This window comes from Callorhinus ursinus, unplaced genomic scaffold (genome assembly GCF_003265705.2).
Source record: "Callorhinus ursinus isolate GAN/ISIS: 27379988/994484 unplaced genomic scaffold, GSC_fseal_2.0 scaffold28, whole genome shotgun sequence".
NCBI classification, from domain to species: Eukaryota; Metazoa; Chordata; class Mammalia; order Carnivora; family Otariidae; genus Callorhinus; species Callorhinus ursinus.
In genome coordinates, this window is record NW_027397090.1 from 11,058,619 (window position 1) to 11,083,179 (window position 24,561).

A 24,561-nucleotide genomic window follows, 5' to 3' on the forward strand; every position below is an offset into this window, starting at 1 on the left:
GGTAAGTTGAAAGTAGAGCTACCATACGATCCAGCAATTGCACTACTGGGTATTTATCTCAGTGGCCCTTTTATGAAGAAGCATTAGAAAAGTTCCCCTAGGCCCTAATATTGGAAGATTTTGATGTACTGAATGATACGAGTCTCATATGAGATGGTGATTTCCTTATTGCTTTGGCCAAATGTGTATCCTGCTGTTAAACAATCATGTACAGCTTCATGAATGTCATTTTCCTATTTTAGACGTTGTTTACTATTCCATTATATTTTCCCTTGTTCTGCATTTGATGTTTTTCTTCTGTTTTTAAAATTAAGGTAAATATAATTCAGTCTAATTTTGAAAGTTGCCTGAAGCCCTTTTTGGGATGAGGTTAGATATAAATACATAAAGTAGGCTTACTTGGTGCATTCAAACATTTTAAGAGGCCCTAAAATGTATATGAAGTGTGCAGAGAGAGGAGGAAAGCCAAGTAACCCCCTTTCTGTGCCCTTTGTCTCCCTTGTTGTTCTCACTAACAGGTGTGCACGCTCAGGGGTCCCTGGGGTCTCTGGCCCTTGTACTCAGGGTCTAGGCAAGAGACTCTGTCGGGGCCCTTTCACTAATGAAGAAGGGGCTCGTGGTGTGCTGTGAGGTCTACGGTGCAGGCCCAGGACTGAGTGGGATTAAACTGGCAGGAGGCAGTGGTATAATGGGCACGTGGGCAGGAACAGCTCAGGAAGGGACTGCACACTGACTTTGGCTTTGGAGTTAGTATTTTCCAATGAGCTACTTTGGCATCTGACCCGGGTCACTCTGCAAACTCTGATACACTCCTCGGGCCAGGAGTGGGTGCCCGTCTGTGCTCTCCTGACCTCTAGCCTGTGACCTGCTCTGGCTTTCCCTTCACTACCCTCCCTCGGTGCTGACGGCTCTTGGTAATCAAGCCAGAATTGGCCAGAAGCTAAACACCTGGCCTGCTGTGCCGTAGCTTCTCGAAGAAGTGCTTTCCCTGAACTTTGACCTCATGCCCTTTGCTGTTATTGATGGACAATAGAAAGCATGTTCATATTCAAGTTTTTGTACACTTGCTGGTTCTTCTCCTTGCTCACTGGCCATTCCTTTTCACTTTCCTTTGCTGGTTCTTCGTCTCCTTGATTTTTGGAGGGCCAGAGGGCTCAGTCCTTGATCTCTTCTTTTCTGTAGACTCTCACTCCCTCAGTGATGTCATCTAATCTCATGGCTTCAGGTACTATTAATATTCTGGTGAGTCTCACATTTATTTCTCTAGCTCTGACTTTTTTCCCTCAACTCCATGCTTGTATGTCCAACTACGTCCTCCTGTCTCTACCTGGACGTCTCCTATGGCCACCTCAGTGTGGCCGGAACAGAATTCCTGCTTTATCCCCAAACTTGTTTTTCCCACAGCCTTTCCTATTTCCATTGTTGGCAAGACCCTAAAACTGTGTGTTCATCTTCACTCTCTTTTCTTTCCCACTCCAATCCATTAGCAAATCCTGCTGATTCTACCTTAGGAATTTACCCAGAAGCTTCCCCCTCCCCATTTCCACCGTCCACTCTCTCGCTTGGATTACTGCAACAGCCTCGGAACCGGTGGCCCTGCTGCGGTCCTTGCGATCCAGTCTCAGCGGTGGTTCTTTAAAAACAAAGGTCAGGTGATGGCTCTTCTCTGCTCAAGCCCTCTGTTGGCTTCCTGTTTGCAGAAGAGGAAGAGTTTTTACAGTGAACTCTGGGACTCTTTCAACCTGGTCCCTTGGTAGTGTATGACTTCCTCTCCTGTACTCGCCCCCCTCCCTTGCTTGAGAGCACTGGCCTGCCTTTGGTCTTCCTCAGACTTGCCTGTGTGCTTCCCCTGGGCACTGGCTGCTTCTCTCCCTCCAGTGTTCTCATCCCCATCCCTGCTCATGCTGAGTGCTGGCTCCCACGTCAGGTACCTTGACTGTTGGTCGCAGTACCTTGACTGTTGGTTCAGAATTGAAACCAGCCTCCTTCTGCACCCCTTCATTCCCCTGAGTCCTTCCTTGTCCTTCTGCCCATAGCATAATAGTATATTATGTAACTCACCTATTATGTTTATTGTCTGTCTACCCCGGCAGAATATGGACTTCCCCGGGCAGGGCTCTTGATCTGGTTTGTTGGCTCACACATCCCAAACTCTTAGAACAGAGCCTGGAAACATAGAAAGTGCTTCAGAGATATTTGTTGTCTAGTGAGCTGCTAATAGGGGTTCACTGTGCTGTTCACATTCCCTCCTATAAGGAAGCGTATGCTTTGGTTCATGTTATGCAATAAAACCATCTGTTTCCTGATGAACAGGGACTTTTGATTTTTTTCCCCCAGTTATGAAAGTTGTGTAACTCATTGTATTTCCTTTTTTGCTCTGGCTACCAGGATGCCGGGAGCTAAGTTGTATTGGCAGCTGGGCTTCATTGTGTAGGTAGAAATCATCCGACCCCTCTTCTCCTTTCCTATTCCTTCCTCATAGGCAATCAGTGTTCTTGCTTCTAAAGATACTCATAAGTAAGAAACACTAAATAAAAAAGTGTTTGTGTGTGTGTTGTCATATTCTTTCCCCTTTTAAAATCCCAAATAACATACTTCATGCATTGTTATGCACCTTGCTCTTTTCATATAACCAAACATCTTGAAATTCCTCTATATAGGTAGAGTTTTTCTTACATTTTTATAGTTTTAAACAGAGCAACATAGTATTTTCTTTGTACAGATACTCTATTTTGTTAGATAGATTTCCTTTTGATTTTGATATCTGCAACAGTGCTGCAAGAGATAACTTTGCATGTAGGTTATTTTGCTTACGTATGATACAATCCTAACTACGGGATCGCCAGGTGAAGGGATACCTGGCATTTGTAGTTGGAGTAGATTTTGCCCCAAATGTCTTCCATAGAAGCTGGGCTAATACATATACTCTCACCAGCAAGATACACAAGTACCTGTTTATTCACATCCTTGCCAACATGGGATGTTATGAAACTTGTTCATCTTTGCCAATGTGATAAGTGAAAAACAGTATCTCATGTGGTTTTAATTTGCATTTCACCTAGGAGGTTGAGTACCCCTTCATGAGTCCATAGGAGCACTTTGTATTTACCTTCTGTGAACTCTTTTGTCCTTTGCTGTTGGGCTGTTAGGGACCAATTTGTGTCACTTTATATCCAAGGGAAATGAGCCCCTTATGTGTGATGAGAGTTGGAGATGTTCCTAGTGTACTGTTCATCTTTTGACTTGGATTATGTTATATTTCTCCCTGTAGGCAATTTTATCAGCTGCCTATTTTAAGGCCTTTGAATTTAATACCGTAAAGAGAAAAAGGCCATCCTTACTCTAAATTTTTTTTTTAATTGTCCGGGGCTGCTTTTGTTAATTCTTTGCTTTCAGCTTTTATTTTTTTATTTTTTTAAAGATTTTATTTATTTATTTGAGAGAGAATGAGAGAGAACACGAGAGGGAAGAGGGTCAGAGAGAGAAGCAGACTCCCTGCTGAGCAGGGAGCCCGACGTGGGACTCGATCCCGGGACTCCAGGATCATGACCTGAGCCGAAGGCAGTCGCTTAACCAGCTGAGCCACCCAGGCGCCCTCAGTTTTTATTTTTTATATTATTCATCCATCTTGAATTTATTTTACAATGTAGGGAGCCCTGTATACTTTTTTTAGATGGCTCCTGGTTTTCACAGCCCTTTACTTAATAATCCATTTACCTCCTTTGATAGGAAATGCCACCTTTATCATATATTAAATCCCGCATGCTTGTGTGTCCATTTCTTGACATTTCTGTTCTGTTGATCAGACTTGCTATTCATGTTTTAACTGTGACACTTCTCATTATTGAGGATTTTCCAACCTGTTTTGATATTAGGGAGGATTAGGTTTTTATTTTATTTATTTTATTGTTGATGTGGTTGTTAACTACCAATTTCGCAGTGGCATTTAAAGGTGAATTATGCAAAATTTAAAGGAAACCAATCAGCATTTTATGTAACTCAGAGGTACACTGACCTAGGTTGGTTCAGCTCAGAGTTTGCTAATGTGAGGCTTACTATTTTTGTTTTTTTCCAGTGGGGTGAAACAAGATACCAAAACAGGTAAAAAATACTTAATTATTCACTTTTGGGATCAAAATTGGTTTACAAGTTAGAGCGTTTAGTCTTGAGGGAAGATTAAACATGATTGAATAGGTCAGTAATCACAAAGCAAAACTCTCAAGTTGGAGAGTTGGGTGAAGAGGCTTGGTGGTGGGGACTCGGAGACATTTGAGCTGCAACTTGGTTCATTCTCAGGTGTTGAAAATCCAGTATCAGCAGCCTTGGTGATTTTCCTAGTGCAGAGCCTTTATTTGAGATGACAAAAAGAGACTGCAGTGAACCAGAGACCATTTCATTCTGAGTCGTGACAGCCTTTTGGCATCTGTCTCTGGCCTTACTCTGAAAAACCTCAGAATGTGGAAGAAATAGTCTCCACGTCTCCCGAGTGTGTGTGTGTGTGTGCGTGCGTGCGCGCGTGTCTGTGTGAGCCAGGCTGTTGCCATATTGTATCGTAACACCGAGAAAGAGAAGAGAGCTCATCTGGATGCCCACCTTAGCCGTGGTGCCCAAAGTGCCTGTGCACGAGTGATTCATTTTAGGAACTGTTTTCCTCCCGACGGTAACGAATTTAAACCATTAACTGAATGTGAGTGCAAGCACAAATATAATAAAGAGGAGACCTGTCTCAGCTGGGGCTGCGTAACAAAATACCCAGACCGGATGGCTTAACAGCCCTGTTCTCACAGTGGCGGAGGGTGAAGTCCGAGATCAAGGTGCTGCATGGGTGGGTTCCGGTGAGAGTGAGTTGTGAGTGTACTTCCTTGCTGGTGCTTCTTGCTCTGTCCTTGTGTGTGGAGAGAGGAAGAGCCCTGGTCACTCTTCTTCTTCTTCAAGGAGCACTGATCCCTCATGAGCTCACCTCAACCCAGTTACCTCCCGAAGGTCTCATCTCCAGATACCATCACTTGGGGGTTAAGACTTCAACATACAAATATTAACGAGCGGTCAGTCCTTTCCTCAGAGGACTCGAAGGGGATTTTGGCTTCACCTAGACATACAGTATATGCAGAGTAAAAATATTCAGGAGATTCATCTCTCTCTCTTTTTTTTTTTTTTTTTTTAAGGAGCTCTGGGCCTAAAACTCATGTTTCATTTCTTCCATGTAGCGCCTGCAGTGGGCCCAGGATGTTTCAGTGGTTTGCTTTGGAAGGTGCTAGGGCCTCCTTTCCCTTTGTAAGTGAGAGGTTTCAAAAAGAAGCATTCACTTGAATGTCAGTGTGCGTTTGGCTTGCGTTTCCCCACCTTCACCATGTTTAAGTATACATTTCAGTGGCATTAAGTGTATTCACATTGCTCTGCAAGCATCCCCACTCTCTGTCTCCAAAACTTTTTCATCTTCCCAGAGAGAAACTCCGTCCCCGTTAAACACTAACTCCCCGTTTCCCCCTCCTCCTGGTCCCAGGCAACCACTTCTACTTTATACTTTTTTTTAATGTTCGGATATATACCTCCAATACCTTTCTTATTAGAAAGTCTTTGCTAAGCTACTTGGCCTGAGCGTACAATTTGCCAGTTAAGCTTGGGACGGTCTTAATCACTCATTTTGGAACAGTGGAAAGTGGGTAAAACTGCCTGACTGTATTAGGAAGAAATGTGCTTCCAGATTTCTGGAGGAGATGAGAGATTTCCTTACCAACGGTAGCATCTCCATCAACCGTGGGTTTTCTTATCTCTTGGCCAGAAAGCAACCTTGCCGTTGTGGGATGATCAACCGTGTATACACAGCTGCAGGAGGGAGCTGGGAGGTGGCTGTGGTCGGAGGCTGGGTAAGTCCCGGAAGGTAATACGTCAAGCACCGTGTGGTTGCGGGTCAGAACGATTTTGGAATTGGAGCCCGGTCGGTGACTCTTTCAAGAGGAAGGCACTTTGGGATATTTGCTTTGCTTTGAAGCCAGCTCCAGGGAGGGATTGTGACTTCTTGTCAGACAGGGGCAAAGCTGGGTGTGTGAGGTTTTCACATGCAGGAGCGAAGGTGGTTGAAAAAGGGAGATCATTATTAATTTTGTCAGTAAAATTTGTTGAGCCCCCAGGGCAATTTGGAGGAGGACTTGCTGTTCTCGGAGTCTGTTGCCGATGATGGTGTATCATAGGCATTAATCCTGGGGTAAGAGCGTAAATCTGGGTGTGGAGTTTGGGTCTGCCAATTTGTGACTTCGGGCACGTTGTTTAACATTTCCAAGCCTGGGTTTCCTCAAGTGAAGAATGAACATGGAGATAGTTTGCTACTGGTTCTGTGTAAGGAACAGATCAAATAGTGCACAAGGCATTTAAAGTGTCTGGCACAGTCTAAGTACTTAAGGTAGGAAAACTCTTATGCCCCTGGAAGAGGCATATAAAATAGAATGTCTTAGACATGTATATTTTTATCCTCCAAGAAAACACCGTTAGGATCTCCCGGTCCTGAACTGTACGACTTCTTTGAATTGCGAATCATTTTTATCGGATCGTGTTGTGGTGTCCGGATCATCCTGGTGAGAAGTGCCAGATAAGAGAGGCTGGTTCTTCCAGCTTGGTCAAAACCGTCAAAAACGGTCAAAAGCCGAGGCAGAGGTCCCGGGAGCTTTGAACAGCTCCCACCCATTGTGTTGTTTTCCTCTTCAAACAGTAGGCTGGAATTCGTTTTCAGTAGCTAGCTGGGTTCATTATCTTCCTGTCTCCGAGCCATATCTCCTCCTTCCCATGTTGATGAGAAGCCAAACCAAATCACTAGGCACACGGGGCACATTCTATTCGTAGGAGGATCTGGAGATTCACCTGCCGACATTCCCAGATTCTGTAGATTTGGATTGAGATAAGGTAGAGAGGATAAGCCATCCAGCTCCTTTACGCTGCTGTTATTTTTTAGTTTTTAATCCCCCAGGGTTAGCAGAGGCTTGCAGCTTGAGGAGCAGAGAAAATGTGTGGGCAGAGATGAGATCCAGTTCTCTTGTCATGTGCACCCAAATAATGCATCTGCTCTGATAACTGCCGATCTGGGTCTACTTGGAAAGGGCACTGAGTGACAAATAGTGGGAGTGTGAAGAATGAGCCTTTAGATCTACCCAACTTGACAAAATTCAGAAAATGTCGTGCAGAAATGTATGCCTTTCCAGTTGGTGAATCCAAAACAATGGGATTGTTGGCAGAACTTTTGAAACTTGTTCTTTTTTGAAAGCATCATTGTGTTCAGTGGGTACATGTGCTTGGCTCATAAACACACATGCCTTCATCACACTGCGGCGGGGGGGGGGGGGGTCTGTGCATTTTACCACCAGGAGAAAGGAACGGAAGAAGTGGTGTTTTCCCTGCAGGTGCTAAGAGGTTTTCTCGAAAGAAAGAAAATGTGACTCTTAGGCAGGCGAGGAGGACTGTGTCAGTAGACGCCTATCTTAACCAACCTACTAGGGGAGACGGGTTTCATTCCTCGCCACTTGGTTTTAGCTTCATCATTCCTAAGGTAACTTTTTCTCCCTTAGTTAGGCAGTAGCCTGCTGGCTGACATTTAACTCTGGACTGAGAATCCTGGGGAATGAACCACTGTAATTTATAGCCGGGGTACAGATGCAAAGAGACAGAAGGGATATTCGAATGCTTTCGGCGCCTTCTTTCTTTCCTTGGGATGTCTTCTCCCAGAAACCTTACGAAAGCCCCCCAAACTAAAAAATTCTTACAATAGGAAAACACCTGTCATTCCTCCTACGTAAAAAATTCTAGGGGTTTCTGCAAAATTTGGCTTTGTCATGCCCCTGCAGGAACAATTGTGGTCTTTTTAATTCTCGTTGTGTATTACAATTTCGTGGGATGGAGATGGGTGGGAGGCGGGGGAGAAGGGGAGGCTGAGGTAGGAAGCCAGGCTGGAGAATTAAAAATGATGTCTTTCTTTGAGGATGCCCCCGTCACCCCCCTCCTGCTGGCTTCCCGACCGTGGGACCCAGCCGCATCACTTCCTGTCCAAGTTGGCACCGAAAGGGGCACAGTGTCTCTGCCCAGTGTTCTCAGACTGCACTTGGCACGTTTCCAGTAATAGAGTCACCCAGAGAAACAACTCGGCCCCCTTTTTGTCTTTCTCTGTTGCCTTGGGCAGCTTCCCCAGGCCTCAGTCCATCTGTCTCTTGCATTTTGGAATAGCCCCATTGAGTTCCCAGATCTTGCCTTTGATTTATGTAGCACTGGCTTCCTGAACATCCAGGTCTGCCTCTCTTCCCTTCTTTTATGCTTAGACCCTCAGTCTTCCCTAGGGAGGACTCATCACATGCTTTCCTGTGGGAGAAAGGAAAGATGCATTCCTCTCCAGCCATTTTTCTTTCTACACTCACATGCATTCCTGTCCAGCCATTTTCCAGGGTCTGCCCTGTGCTAGGCACTGTATGAAGGCTCTGCCTGCATGACCTCATTAACCCCTGTAGTCCCGTGAGGTGGGAGCTGAGGCCATCCCTAAGTGTGGTTCACCTACGTTGTCTGCCCCAGGTCACGTGATGGGACTGCAGGATTGTCCCTCCGGTGGTCAGGCGCCTTCCCCCACTTGGGGGCTTCACTTTCTTAGCCCGCAGTAGGCAGCGAATGCTAGACTGCTAGTATTTGTGATTTCCTCTGCTCTTGACAATGTAGGTGTCTCGACAGCAAATTAGTTTTCCTCCCTCCTGAGCTTTCTTTCGCATCCATATGTCTCCTAACAGGTCTGTTCAGGGCTGTCTAGACTTTCTCTGCCATGCTCCGCAGAATTCCTCCAGGCCCACCCACCGCCCAATTCCAAAGCCACGGCCACGTTTCTTGGTTTTTGTTACAACAGCACCCCACTTCTAGCCACCAGATCTATATTAGCTTTCTATCCCTACCATGACAGAACCCTGAAATTTAATGCTTAGAGCAACACAAATATATTCTCTTACAGCTCTGTAGGTTAGAAGGTCAACACAGGACTCGGGAATCAAATTAGGGGGTGGGCAGGGCTGGTTCTGGGGGGGGGGATCTGTTTCCTCATTGTCCCAACTTCTAGAGGCCCCCTGCATTCCTTGGCTCAAGACCCACTTCCTCCATCTTCAAAGCCACCAATGGTGATTTGAGTCCCTTTCACATTTCAGATTTCTCTGGCTACTTCATCTTCTGTCCCATCTCTGGATCTCTGACCACAGCCAGAGAAGTCTGTCTGCTTTCAAGCTCCCATGATTACATTGCACCCACCAGAATAACCCAGGCAACTCTCCTCAGCTCATGGGTCCTTAACTTTAACCACATGTTCAAGTCCTTTTTGATAACATACTCAGGTTGGGGAATTAGGACTTGGGTATCGTTGGTGGGGTGGTGGGGGTACATTCTTCTGCCCACCACACAAAGTACGGTATAAATTCTTAGCAAAATTAACTCTCTGGTCTTCGTTTGCAGCCAGCATTCCTGTTGGTCAAGCGTGCAGCTGCTGATACAACAAAGCATTTTTATTCAGGGCTCATCTGGCCAGCAGCACGCACCTTGTACAACAGGTGCGAGATGAGCGAGAGCCGTTGGAAGACTAGAGGCTTCCTCCTTTCCTCTTAAAGTGAAAACAAGCCGTAGAAGCAAGGAGACCACTTGGGTGTGACTTTCCTCTTTACTGTGAAATTAAAAACTAAAACTAAACCAAGAACAACAACAACAAAAAAACCTTCCATAACAGAACTACTAGTGCTGATGCATAAAACTGACCCACCTCCTCAAAAGCTCTTTCTCCTTTGAACGCAAATTTCATAGGAAAATCAGACTCCCCCCCCCCCCCACCAGGGACATTTGGTTGTGTTTCTGAGCAGAGTCCCTTTGGGGGCGGGGTTGGGAAGCACCCTCTCCCCTTGCCACCTGGAACTCAATGCCAGTTCCGCTCTGATAGCTGGTTAGCCTGTAGGGTCCTCACAAGTTAAATCTTGTCTCAGGAAATAATTTGCTTGGAGATCAAAGCGTGGATGGGATAGATTAATTTTTCAACAAACCACAGGTCTGGGAGAATGTAAACACTGTCACTTAAATGCTGCTCAGCTCCTGATGAACGAGTCATTTGAGGGGACTCTTTCTTTTAAGGTGGAAATTCTGCATGTGGTTGATTTACATCTGAGTATGTAGAACAAGAACTCTGGAAAGCTGGTACCTCAGCAAGGAAGATAAGGCCCCAAAATGACCAGTTATTACTATGTATTTTGACACCTCCTTTAGATAAGTGCTTCTCAAGGGGCTTTGGTGGTGGTGGGGGAGGGTGGTGACTTTGCCCCTTTGGGGGACATTTGGCAATGTCTGGAGATATTTTTGATTGTCACGATTCAGGGGAGGGGTGCTCCCAGCATCGGGTGGCTTGAGGCCAGGGATGCTGCTGAACGCCCTACATGCACGGGGCAGCCCCCACAACCGACGGTTATCCAGCCAAAAACGTCGGTAGTGCCAAGGCTGAGAAACCTGTAGAAGGACGGGCTTCTCTTTTCTGCTTATTCAGCTGTGGTTTTAACAGATGTGATTTCTCTGAGGGGCTGCTCCTTTATTTCCTCATAGCATCTTGCCCTTAGTGGGCTTAGTGCCCGCCATCTTTGTTAAGATCTTTGTCTTCTCTGGTCTCGGAGCAGAGCTCTCGGGGTGGGGGTGGGGGTTGGGGCAGCATGGACAGGCTGACCGTGGCCGAGTCAGCATGGTCTCCAGAGTGGAAAGATCACAGGCTTTGGACTTCTCCCAGCCTCCGCTCGCTGATATGTAAAGTGGAGGTGATCATAGCACCCAATGTAGGATATGATTGTATTTAAGAAACATGGTGTCGCAAAATGTTTGACGTGTAATGAGTGCAGAGTAAATGTCTTCTTTTCCCAGACAGCTGATCAGGAGACTGTGTGCAAAGCCCAAGGGGCCTGGGACCCCTTTTTGGGGGTAAAAAGTTGGATATAAAGGAGAGGCAGAAGTCTTAAGCATTCTGGGATTTTTATCCCCCCACCATCCAGGAAGGAGAAGGAAAGAAACTGAGAGCTTTTTAGTAAAGGTTACTCCGCGATTGACAAAACGATCTGAAGTACTTAGGAGGCATATTTTGCCTCGGGGCCAGAGCTGATGTTAAAACTAAAATGACAGCAACTAGTTCACGTTGGAACATTCCTGACTTAATTATAGATACCTGCAAAAGTCCCTTCAAACAGGCGGGTCTCAGCGGCAGGGGGGCTCTTCCTTGGTCAGTTACTTGGTCGAGAAGAGCGCAGAACAAAGGGCTAGGAGTCAGCTTTGACAGAGAATTCGGTCTCCTCTCGATTCAGAAGTTGTTTCCCATTTGTCAAGTGGACATAATAATAACTCCCCTCAGGGGATGGCTGTGAGCATTGAGCGAAAGTGTATTGTAGGACATCCCGCAGGGTACGTACTTCAGGAATGATACCTGTAAAGGGTATTGGTTGAAATGTTTCCAGTTTTTCAGTGTCATGTAACAAAAGTGTGAGGAGAGGTAACAAGAAGTTAACATTTCACTCTACCTGTTTATTAGTAGTTCTGTCCAGTTATGTCTGTTTTGAGAAAACTGATGTTTGAGGAATCCCAAGCCTTCGACTGGTTGCTACTTGTGCTTTTATGGCGGGAGGGTCAGCCTAGGTCTGTGGCCCGTAGTTCTCATGCCACCAGCGAGTCCCTGTTGGATGTCATGTTTTTGGGGCCACTGGAAAATTAGCAGAGGGACTGCTCACAAAGTTTTCACTTGAAAAAAAACCCTGATAAACTCAACTGATGACAAAAGTGGTTAATCGTTGCAAGATTTGACATCTCCCGGGTTAACTTCTGTGCCCATCGATGTGCCCCTTGCCGCTTTCAGAACCTGAGTCTAAGTCCTTCTCTTGCAGGAGGTTCCAGACGGTCTCCACGTTGGCCTGATAATTTCCCCATTCTGCATCTCCTAACCTCCTGTTTTCCCAGGCTTCCCCTTTCCTGCTTTCCATCTGCAGACATCCTGTTGAGTACGTAGAACGCCTCGTGTTATGTAATTTCCCTGCCTGCCTGTTTTTCTTGAGGCTCGTTCCACATCATGTATATATTTTGCTATCACCATGGCACCTGGACTGGTACTCGCTATTGAGGATGAGCCATCAAAAATTAGAGGTTAGCAGTTAGCAGAGGACCTGCCAGCACCGTGCGGAGGAATGAACCAGGCAGAAGCCGACAGGTAGGGGGTGTGGGTGGGGGATCTGGCATGTTTGGCTGCAGAGTAAGTGCCCCGCTAGGGAAAGGGAAGGACAGGCTGTTAGGGGCACACAGTACGGGGAACAGTAGGGGTGGGGGGCAGGGAGGCTCAAGCCCTGAAACCTCTTGTAGGAGCTGCAGTTAGCCAGGTGAAGCCAATTTGGAAGGGGCGCGCTGTTCCAGACACAGGTGGGAGAGCGTCTTTGTTCACAACCCAAGAGAGAGAGTTGAGTTTGATTTCAAAGTGGAGGGTGAATTTGGGTAGGCGGGTGGGGGAGGTGTGCGGAGTGGGGGTAAGGTCCTAAAGGGCCTGGTTAGCCACGTTAAGAAATTTTAAACTTGATCTCAAGGGTGGTGGGAAATCATTGAAGAGTTTTAAGCCCGGTGAGTTCTGTAACTAGGAGTACAGATGGGGAAAGGCCCTGCAGCCTGGGGGTAGGAGGATGGCCTGAGAGCCGAGGTACCTGCAGTAGCGCCCACGGAAGGGAACCTAGCCTGGGCAGGGGCCACGGGGCCGGAGAGAGGTGGACAGCAGGGAGCTGTGGGGAGGCCAGTCTCCGTGAGCTGACCCAGTGGGAGTGGGAAGCGTCCAGCGCCGTGCCCAGGCCTTTGGGAGGCCCAGCTGCTTGCTCCTCAGGGAGAGGAAGCCTAGGAGGGTGTTGGGGAGGGAGATGAGCTCAGTTTGGGGCAGATTGAGTTCTAGGCTCTGCGGGACATCAGAGGGAAGCGTCAGTGGGAACTGTGCAAGTTGTAGGGGGCTCCCTGGTGCAGATGGTCACGCAGCTGGGAAGGAGGAAGATCGCCCAGTTCGGGGTGGAGGCCCAGGGTGGGAGAAGGGGGCTTAGGGCCAACACCTGAAGAGGAGCCTGCAAAGGAACTTGAGGACGCGGGTCCAGAGGGGTCCAAGGAACAGAGTCGTGTGTTGGATCTGGCGGCAGGAGCAGTTTCCAGGGCAGGATGCCCGCTGGACCCAGAGCTGAGGGTGGTGGAGTGGGCGGATGTGTGTAAAGCAGTGCTTCTGCTGGCCTTCGCGGGCGTGAGAAGAAGCTGTGCCCCTGGATGTGCGGTGAGTGGACTGGGGGGGAGTGAGCCGCTCCCACAGGCCCCCTTAGCTGTTGCCCTTGTCTGGTGCAGACCGTACCCCCGCGCACGGCATCTGACGGTCCATCAGCAGTTCTCAGTCTGGGGCAGTTTTGCTCAGTCGGGGGCGGGGGTGGTATTTGGCAATCTGTGAAAGACATTTTTGGTTACAAACTGAACCAAGGGGGGTGGGGGACTACTGACGGCTAGTGGGTAGAGGCCAGGGATGCTGCTGAATGCTCAGGACAGCCCCCACATCACGGACTTGTCCAGCCCCAAATGCCAGTTGTACAAAGCTTGAGAAACCTTGGTGGAGGCGAACCTTTCCGGATCTCTGCCTGAGACGAGGAGGGCGTGGGAGGGCAGGAGCCGAAGGTGGAACGGGGAGCAGGGTCCTTCTGTGCTTTGCTCCAGCCTCATTTGTGGCTGTCTCTTCTTGTCTCCTTGGCCATGTCCCCTTTCTCATCAGGTTGTAGCTTGTCAACTGTTCTCCTGTACCCATTTCTCACACACACACACACCCCGGCCCACCCCAGCATTGTGATGCAAGGTACTCTTGTGTCCTCATTTCTGTTTCTGGGCACCTTGGAAGACATCTGTATTTTAATACCATTCGGTCAGGAAAATCTGTTTTGGCCCCAGAGAGATGTTATGTTGCTTCGGCTCATTGAAAGTAGCCCGTAATTCATTGTCAGGGTGATAGGGCTTTAACGCATGGTGCATCAAGCAACCCCTCGACCATCAGGCGTGGAGAAAGACCGGAAGTATTCCTTGTCTTTGGAAGCAAGCCTCGCTCCTGGCTTTGGGAAGGAAAGAGGACACAAGGTTCTCACCAGATAGGGTTGTAGCAGCTCTCCCAGCCCCCGCGGGGACACATTAACTCATTCATTATGTTAGCAGTGTCCAGTCTGTGTTCCCGGGTCAGTTGTTGTTGAAACATTTGGGGCGGATGAGGAGGAGAGGAATGAATTAGCAGCTCCCTCTCTCGCTGTCCGTTTCCAGCCTTCTCGGATTGGAGCACGAACCAGATGCTGGCTGCTTGTCTGATGATCTGGGTTCCGCACAGTGCAGAAGGTGGCCGGCTAGGTCTTGTGAGCCCCTCTAACGTGAGGCTGGCAGCATCCTGGGTCCAGTGGACAGAAAAATGTATTGCACCATCCTGTCAGTGGGGAGACACCTGAATTCACAGAACAGCTGTGGCGCGTCCAGGGTGAGTTTGAAGAGCAAAGTGGTCTTTTCTGTCTTCAGAAATGTTTTACCTGCCACAGTGGGTGAATCTAAACCCCCTGAAAGAAATGAAAACAAGCTTCATACTAAGTTTTGGCAAAGAGTGCTCAAAACAGCCAGACTGTGTGGATTAAGCACAGGAAGCGGCTTCATTTTAAAATGGTGGTAATGGTAATGAGCCACTGGCCAAGTTGAATGCATGATGAGCCTTGGTTGTGGGCATGTCCTTTCTGAATTAATTGCTGGATATAGAGCTGGATTTCAGGCCCCTTTCAATTAAATTGTCTTTCATATAATTTAAAGAGATAGGGCTGATGAGACTTCCCTTCCTGCACACTGAGTACCACAGGAAAGATGACACACGCGTGGCTTTGGTGTGTCTGTTTGTAAAGTCTTAACTCTGTCTCCAACCCCACGAAATAGTAAAACACACTATAGATCTTCAGCTTCTGTGGCCAACCAGCCCGTGCTGTGAAAGAGGAAAGTGGTGGAGGGCAGGAAAAGGGGAAAAAACTATTGGTCTTCTGGTTTGGCCAGATCCTCTTATGATGTGTGCTGAAAACTCTTGATGGTAATTCCTTCGAGGAAAGGATATCTTGTATGGGTAAATAACCCAGCCTTGCATAATATCAGCAGTCATTCTAAACCCTATTGCAGACCCTCAGTGGAAATGATGATTCAGGGTTTTTCTCCCTTCAGTCAACCAACAGGTGATTCTCTAGGGAAGGGTCCAAACTCCTTTGTTAGGGTTACTGTAGTTCCTAACCCAGGAAGGCTTTCTAAAGGTCTGTCCATGGTGTATGGAGGATTCCTGATTTTGTGATTGCAGCAGGCAAACTTGGTACTTCAGGCTCTTAATCTCTGGCATCATGCATAGATGCCCTCGTTTGCTTTCTAGGACTGCTTTAGCAGTAAATAGCAGGGATATTTGCTGAGAACATTTGCAAAGAGAATGCAAACAAGAACAAACAGATGTGCATGACTTGTGTGGAAAAAAAATCTCATAGGTATAAGGAAATTTTTATAAACAAAGATCCTCCCCCAACTCACCATGTGTTTATATGTCTATGTTTGCATAGGAAAAAATAGAAAAGGGTGTCCTAAAGTGCTAACAGTGTTTGGAATTAGACTAATTTGGTTGAAATTTTTTCTGATCAGGATCTTAAAATGTTTTGTAATGACCATGTTATATTTATGCAATAAAAATGAAGGGGGAAAATAGGTATAAATATATAAAGAGCCAGAATTTTAAAGTCTGGTTAAAGAGCTACATATTGCATGAAATTATAGATGAAATCATGTAAAATTTTTTTTTCATTTTAATATCACCAGTAATTTCAAAGAAGTTTATTTTCTTTTTCCACTTACTGCACAGGAAAACAGAGGGAAAGAAAGCATATATGATGAATTTTCCACTTTTCTTCTCTGTGATTTTATTTCTTCTTCCTGCTCACTTTGATAGTTCTTCTTCCAGGCCTCTTATTCTAGAACCTTCCAGCAGAGAGAGTGGAGTACCCCATCCAGACCCTGACTTCGTGCCGTGGGTGTGACCGCGGGCCGGTTGCCTCCAGCCCCCCACTCTGCCCGAATTGCCAAGGAGTTGGTGGCAGATCAAACCTGACCGGTAGAGGAAGCTCCATGGTGTTTGAAGACAGGCTGTGTTTCGTGTTTACCAGTTTTTGCTCCCTTAGAATGAAAGACCAGGCTGTTCTTAGGAAGGACTGTTTTCCCTTCCTTTTCCTGTTGTGGCTCAGACAGCTGTCCCTGCAGACAGCTTGAGATGAGGAGCAGCCTTGGGTGCAGCCAGCCCCAGGCTGCACCGTGGGGGTGTGAGAGAGAAGCCACCCCAGTCCTTCCTCCGCCCCAGCCACCTGGCTCCTTTGTTTCTTTCTCCTCCTTGGCATGTCCGGGGTACAAGAGGCAGTGACTCCATCACATAGGAACTCCGAAGCTGGTGAATAAAGCCCCGAGCAGGTGGCTGCCTATTGTCTGTCTGGAGGAAGTGAGCGAGGTTCTTCCTGGGACGGCTTTTGTCTTTTGAGAGCTTCTAAAGGGAAAATGATCCTTAATTAGGGTTGGGGGCTTGTCCACACACAGTCCTGGGGGTGGGGGGCGGTCAGAATATTCCCTAGGGAAGACCGCCTTGGTGGGTTTAGGTCTTTTCTCTTCCACATGACTCTGAGGCCCTCTGGAGTGGGGACTTGCTTTCTCTGGGGGCATGTCTGGAATGTCAGCAGTCTCCAGACCACTGGGTTGGATGCAGAGAGTCAGAAAACAAGTTCCAAAAAAAAAAAAGAGATCAGCTTGTGGGTGGGATAAATATGCACACTTCATCTGTGGTAGGTTCCCCCCTGAGGTCGTAATTTTTAGTACCTTTTTAGATATCAGTAATTCTGAAGAGAGGCTCTAATCTTGGGGTTTTATGAAAGCAATTAGGGTGTCCATTACAAAAACCCACTCATTCTTGAATGACATGGTACTTGCCCACCAATCTTCCCACATCCATGCATAAGCCTGACTGCAGGTCTTCAGCAGTATCATCCTTTGGGTCAGGCAGCACGAACAGATAAGGCATCTTAAAACCTCAGCGACCACAAGGAACCTGGACTCCTTTATCAGATTAAATTCTCTCAGGAGTGAGAGGCCCTGACCGGCAGCCTGTGAGGTTCTGCCAGCTCTCCGCTCTTGGTCTTCGGGGTTGTGGGAGGGAAGGGCTTCAGAGGAAGAAGGCCCAGCAGCCATCGTGGAGAAATCTCTGTAATCACTTTGTTTTCTCCAGTTGCTTTTTCTTTCTTCCCCTGAGCTGTCTATCTCTGGACATGATCAGACTCCTCTCCCCCTTTTCCTGGGCTCCAGATTAATTTCCTGCCCCCTGCTCAGCAGTTTCTCCAAGATCATGTAGCTCTAGGAGGCTTTAGGTCCAGCCCTCTAGCTGCTGTATCACTGTGTCTCCCGTCTTGGCAGGAGCTGAGTGCGGGAGAGGAAGGGAAAGCTGGAGAAGAGATGAGGGGCCCGGGAGGACAGCTAACGTGGAGGGCCGAGGGAGGTAGATGAAGAACGTGCCATGAAGGGAGATGGCAGCTCATGATTAATTATTAGTCCCACCTTGGGTGCCTGGGTGGCTCAGTCAGTTAAGCGTCTGCTTTCAGCTCGGGTTGTGATCTCAGGGTCCTGGAATCGAGTCCCGAGTCGGGCTCCCTGCTCAGCAGGAAGCCTGCTTCTCCCTCACTCCCTGCCCCTCCACCCCACTCGTGTTCTCTCTCGCTCTCTCTCAAATAAATAAATAAAATCCTAAAAAAAATAATTATCAGTCCCACCTGTCTGGCTCTGGACGGTCAAAGTTAGACCAGGGAGCCTCTCTCCCTCCCTCAGACTTTTCTCGGTTGCAATACAGGTGAAAATAAGGTGGGAAGAACAAAGGCAGGCCATGGGGACAAAGGGAAAACAGACCAGTTTGCCTGTTGCCCTCTTTCATCCAGACTGAGTAGATGGGAGATAGAGTTGTTACCCATGATGCTACTTAATACCCGTTTCAGGATACTAGGCCATTGGGTTTTATAAGAATGATTCCCAGGATTTTGAATATGAAGGTAGCTGTCTGTCTGAACTCAGAGGGCCCAAAGTTGTTTTTCAGTTTTGATTGGATTCTGCTTTTGGAAATCAGAAAGATGTTGAATGAATTTACTTTCTCATTTGACTTTCCCGTGTGTCTAAAAACCCGTCTGATCCAAAACTGTGTTTACCTCTGAACGCTATGACATTAGATGATAACCCTCTTTCTTGAAATAATGCCTAGAGGACTGTTCATAATGCTGTCTCTCAGGGGCACCTGGGTGGCTCAGTCGGTTAAACGTCTGCCTTGGGCTCAGGTCATGATCTCAGGGTCCTGGGATCGAGCCCCACGTCTGGCTCCCTGCTCAGCAGGGAGTCTGCTTCTCCCTCTGCCTCTGCCCCTCCCCCTGCTTGTGCTCTCTCTCTGTGAAATACAAAAATTAAAAAAAAAAGTGTATAATGCTGTCTGTCCCCTGTGCTCTAGACCCTGCACTTGGTGCTAGAGATACAGCAGAGAACAGACAGGATCCCTGCCTGCATGGAGCTTGTAGTCTGGTTGTGTAGATTGACATTCAGTGGACAGTTACACAAGAGCAATGCAGCTATAATTGTGACAGGAGTTAAAGCAAGTAAAAGGAGTGTGCAACGGGAAGATCTAATCTAGCATCGGCTGGGACAGCTTTCCCTGAAAGTGACTTGGGACCAGAGGACTAATAGAATGGGCTGGGTGCAGGCTGGGAGTTGGATGCTCTGGGTGGGGGATGGGGGATGAGGTGGGAGGGAACAGTGCTGGAACAGCATGTGCAAAGGCCCTGGGGTAGGAAGGGTCTTCAGCCTGCTTGGGAACAGATTAGGATGCTGTGACTGGTGTAGAATGGACAGGATGAGGACCAAGTAGAAGGTCCGTTAGCTGGTGAAACGGCTAGTCCAGGACGCAAACCCAAATCTGCGTGAAGACTAAAGGCATCATCTCCTGAGCATTTGTTAAACAATATTCAGGAATGACATTGACGTCAACGCACAGCTTATTTAAAAGATTCTTAAGTGAAAGCTTTCTTTCCTTACGGGTTATTGATCTTTTAATTATAATGTAAAATGTGTTTTAATATTAAGTTATCGGCTGCAGAAAACAAGGGGAAAGACTCATTTGAATCAACCAGCAGAAACTTGGAATCATGCCTGCTCCCTACTTCAGCCTTGCCAAGACGTAATTTCTTTAATTCATCCAATCGCATTCTTGACTAACCTGCGCAAGTCCATACTGCACCTTGGCTTTCCCCCCGTAACAGCTTAGGGATCTCTAAAGAAAATATTTTGAAATGTTCTCTCTTGATCAGGGTGTTTGTGGTTAGATGCTGTATACACTGCTTTTGGTGCAGAATGAACTGTTTTTCTACCATGTGAGTCTTTGTTAGGAATGAATGTGGTTGTAGTTTTGTCACCTTTATTTAAAAAGTCATTAGTCACGTGTTTTTGTAGAGAAAGTGATTTAGATGTTTGCAGCCTTTCTTTTCCAGAGACTTAAGTAGGTTCCGAGGTATTTAAGATTGAACAGTTCTGTTGGGTCATAATAAAACGACTGTCTTGCATGGAGAGAACTGCTTTGTGCAAGGCGGGAGGCTTTAACTTGCTTTGATCCTGATGACTTCCCTGTGATGAAGATTGTACTGTACTTCTTGTTCTACATTTGGGGAAACTGGGGCTTAAACATGGCGGAGCTGAGACCTGACCTCAGGCTCTCTCAGGGTCCCTGCTCTTGGTCCCATGCATTTCTGGTTCCAGGGTCAAGTTTGTTTTAGGCAGCTGTTGGGAGTCACCTCAAATCCTGGCAACCGAGTAACATCACACATCAAATAAATCTGAGTCAAGTAGTGACATTTTCTTACCAACTATTTTAAGGACCACGGATGAGAAAAAGGGATGCTAAGGGCTTACTGTCCCGTTAGGCACCTTTGTACACAAAACTTTGGATAAGTTCAAATCTTCCCTGTGTTTGCATATATTCTAATAGGAATATTGGAAGATCAGTCAACTGCTCTTCATGGTATTGGTGGAAATTAAACCCACATATAATGGCAATCTCCATGAATGACCACTTAACAAAAACAATCATTGATTGCAGTGATTCTCAAATTGTAATCCTCATCTGAATCCCCTGAGGGCTCAAGAGTGGGACAGGGACACCATGGAGCCATCCTCACTGTCGGGAAAAGAGGGGGGGTCCCCTGCCTCTCCTCCCCCTACACCACGTACATGGTGGCATGAGACTTGGATGTACAATCACCTCTACAGGGATGAAACTTCCACTCTGCTGGTGTTTGCCGTAATTGCCTATACTGCTACATTAGATGAGTCAAATGAGCAAATGTCAGTCAGGACTCAGAGACCCCCACAGGTAAAATATTCTACTTGGTATATTATGGAGATGGTCCTTACTGGGGGTGGGGTGGGGGTGGAAGGGCATATTTCAGTGCCAAAAGCTCTGCTGGGTTTTTCCTTCTCTCCTTGCTGTGAATGACAATTACCTGCAGAAACCGAAAAATTTAAGATTCCTATTTGGGTGGAAATTAAATCACATAGGCTGGTTTAGTAAGCCTGAAGAAATTCTTTCAGATTTGGTGTGTCCAGACTTGTTACTGGAATATGAAGTATTTGATTTAAGAAGATCTGTGGGCTCCCAGTGCATAAGTGTTTTTGAAAGTATGTTTCTCAGAATACGATGAGAAAAAAATTCCTTTGGAATGCAAAAATGACCTTTTAGTGCTGATAAAGATGCTGACAACCTTTCTACTAAGAAATGAAACAAAAACAAAAACTTTTTAACCTTCATGATGTTATAATAACATCATTAATTTTTTTGTAGCTGAGCGTCACCGATCATGTTTAATCATTAAACTTTTTCAGAGCTGTAATAAAAAGACAGTTACTTTCCAAATCGTACTCCTCTAATATTGCAAAGTTGATGGAGGGGTGCTAAGTTATAATTCTTATTTCTTCTTTCTCTAGAGTTTGTTTTGTTTTAGTTCAAGCGGGGAAAAACAAAATTATAACTAAATACGAAGGCATTTTAGGAAATCTTTATTTTAAGGGGGAAGGGAAGTTTTGGAGCCACTTCTGATAATGGACCTCAAAAAAAATCCTGAGACCTAGTAGAATTTTTTAAAATTCCAATATAGTTAATACGCAGTGTTCTGTTAGTTTCACATGTACAATATAGTGTGAGTCAGCACTTGCATGTAACACCCAGGGCTCATCACACGTGCCCTCCTTCACCCTTATCCTGTTTCCCCCTTCCCTCCCCCCCACCTTCCCTCTGGTGGCCCTCAGATGGTTCTCTATCGTTAAGAGTCTGTTTTTTGGTTTGCCCCTTTTCTTCTTCCTTAGTTTTGTTTCTTAAACATCACGTGAGTGAAATCTCATGGTATTTGTCTTTCTCTGATTTGTTTCACTTAGCATTATACTCTCTAGTTCCATCCATGTTGTTGCAAGTGGCAATTTTTCATTTTTTTTTTTTAAGATTTTATTTATTTGAAAGAGAGAGAGAGGTGTAGCAGGAGAGGGAGAAGCAGACTCCTGGCTGAGCAGGGAGCCCGACGCAGGGCTCAGTCCCTGGGATCATGACCTGAGCCGAAGGCAGACACTTAAACCAACTGAGCCACCCAGGCAGCCCAAGATTTCATTCTTTTTTTATGGCTGAGTGATATCCATTATAATAGAATATGCATACACACACACCGCTTTATTCACTCATCTATTGATGGACACTTGGGCTGCTTCCATAATTTGGCTGTTGAAATAATGCTGCAATAAACATAGAGGTGCATATATCTCTTCCAATTAGTGCTTTCGTATTCTTTTAGGAAAATACCCAGCAGTGGAATTACTGGATCATAATAATTCTTTTTGTAATGTTCTGAGGAACGCCCGTGCTGTCTCCCACAGGGGCTGCACCAGTTTGCACCAACAATGCATGGGAGTCCCTTGCTCTCTGCCATCCTTGCCAACCCTTGTTGTTTCTTGTTAGAATTTCTTAGTTTATCTTGCTTAATTTTCTTATTTTTAAATTAACCTAGGTTGCTCATGTAAAAAATTCCCTCGTGTGTGTATCTGCTGCACAGAGAGAAGTTGAGTGTGTATTTACAGATTGCTGGCGAAGCGTTTGGGAACCTTGGTTTCTTGTGCTCTCCTCCGATTGTGTGTGGCTTGAGTCTTAAGCTCCAGGCTTGACCGGGCTGGTTTCAGAGTCCTGGTGCCGTCAGTTATGAGGTGTGACCCTCACAATATCATTTAACCGTAGAGTCTCGGTTTCTGCATCTCTTAGATATAATTATATTATCGACCTCATGTGGTTGTGCAGTGCCTGGCTTGGTAAATGATCTGTAATGTTAGCTATCGCCGTGATAAATTGCATGGCTGTATTCATTTTCTTTTTGCAAAAAAAAAAAAAAGCCATATATATACATATATAATAAAGTAAGCATTCTGAATCTGTGGAGCGATCTGGATAAGAATCCAGGAGCTAGAAATAGTCAGTTGTACCAATGTGGTATTTTACACCTACTTTGGTCCCTGTGAAATAAAATATAAACTTCTATCCAAGATCTTTTTAAACTAATAGTGTAATCATTAGGGTGCCACGATGTAAAAATGGGCTTGTGAAACTAAGGTTTGAGAAGTGAAATGAATCAGATACACTGTAAGGTTTTTCTTTTTCAAAGCTGGTCTTCCATTACTCTGTTGATCCGAAGTCGGATTTTAAAATCTAATGTCCTTGTTCCATTAAGATAATTCAATAATTTATCCAATTACTTTCCTTACTCAACTTCGGTTCTCAGCCCATTGGTGCCTTATCTCTGGCTCTTGCCCTGGTTTTGACTTTCCTGCAGAGTTCTAGTTTTGTTTTGTTTTGTTTTTTTGTCCATTTTGGTGGGCTGGGCTTCTTTCTACTTTAATTCTTTCAGTCATATGCGTGCCTCCTTTCTCGTTCCAGACTCACTTAGGACTCATCCCTCTGCTGTGTAGCCTTCTTACCGTCTCAGCAAATGAGGCGCAGTGTGCGACCTTGTTTGGATTCTTATTTGAACAGACCATCGGCAAAAACACACTTTTGAGACAGTCACAGAAATTTTACTGTGGACTGATTCGCAGTGGTAAGACCATTATTAATTTTGTTAGGGCTTGATAATGGCAGGTGGTTATGTTAAAAAACCGTGTTCTCTTTCAGGTGGAGAACAGGAAGAAAAAAAAATACACCTAGGACTTGGGGTGGTTCTGTAATATCACAGGGGGCCCAGAGGTAGCAACACTGCTCATTGTAGGAAATATGAGGAATATGGAAAAATTGAGAGAAGCGCCCCCCCCCCAGCCGAATTGTTACACAGTCAGTGCTATTCTGTGTGACATTTATGTTCCTCACAGTGCCGTGAGCACTGAATTAATAAATGCCAAACCACTGCTCCTCGTGTAAGAAAGACTAGCTTAGGTCCCTGTGAGCTTTTGGTCATTAACACTTTCGTCAGCAGTTCAGTATGTAGCTTTGTTTTATATGTGTTTCTGTTTTAAAGACACCTTGTTTAATACTTGTTGTTGATTCACTAGCGCTAAGCTGGGGGCCAACAGCACCATAGCTCAGGCCTGAATGAAGCTGATGTCGCACGTGTGTTTTCTCCGTAAGGCCCGTCACACACTTCTCACTCTTAGACCGCTAGACAGCACCTCAGCCTTTTGCTTAGGGGCCATTTCAGACAACAAAATTATCAACAGAAATGCAAAAAACGTGGAACTAAGTGACTGTGAAAAGGACACTTGTTTACCCTAGGAGAGCTGAAACGAGAAGGCAGAGCGTTGCCTCGTTTGACCTCAGCTGGGAATGTGTGCGTAGAGTGAATCACATATTTCACCACTCAGCACATGCCCGTGAGTGACCACGAGTGTTGATTTGGGGGTTAGAGGTTTCGCTGAGCGCCAGGCCACTTTGCAAATACGAGGATCTCCTCTAGTTTTGCAAGCCTTTTTGGGGTGGTCTACCCATAGGCACTGAATATTTTTGCCACAGATTTGTCACTTTCTGGTCAATTGTCTGGTCCGTTCTTATGGTCATACAGATTTATCCTAAACTCTAAACATCAAAGGTAGCCATGTAGAATTTCTTGCAAATATTTTTGCAGAGGTCACCCATTTATTTTTTGTGCACTGAAGTTTTTAATTACATAGTCAACACTGTTATTCCCCTTCATCTTTTGTCTAAGCTTAGGAAACTCAAGGATGATGATTTTTAATTGGAAAGAGCAAAACACATGTAGATGGCTGGGGGAGGACGCTCACGCTGGGGGAGGTGACCGAATGCAGAGATTCTTCAATTGAGTTTGAGTCTCCACAGCCAGTTTCATCCTGTCTTAGGACACCTAAAAAGTCCCACCAAAAAAGTAATCTACTTGAAAACGCTTTGTAAACTTAAAAATG

General features: G+C 46.0%; 1 protein-coding gene across 7 annotated transcripts in view; it reads left to right on the forward strand.

The window, feature by feature from the left end:
* KANK1 (KN motif and ankyrin repeat domains 1) overlaps positions 1–24,561 on the forward strand; it is a 207,596-nt gene that overhangs the window by 19,152 nt on the left and 163,883 nt on the right. For 3 of the 7 annotated variants that reach the window (XM_073878118.1, XM_073878116.1, XM_073878112.1), the window contains exon 2: positions 5,783–5,867. The exons of 2 other annotated variants lie outside the window; for them this stretch is intronic. The gene's annotated coding sequence lies outside the window, so the exon portion shown is untranslated. Of the gene's footprint in view, positions 1–5,782; positions 5,868–12,132; positions 12,224–14,355; positions 14,531–24,561 lie in introns of those variants that run through there. 2 more of the 7 variants (XM_073878115.1, XM_073878113.1) reach the window with 2 other exon arrangements.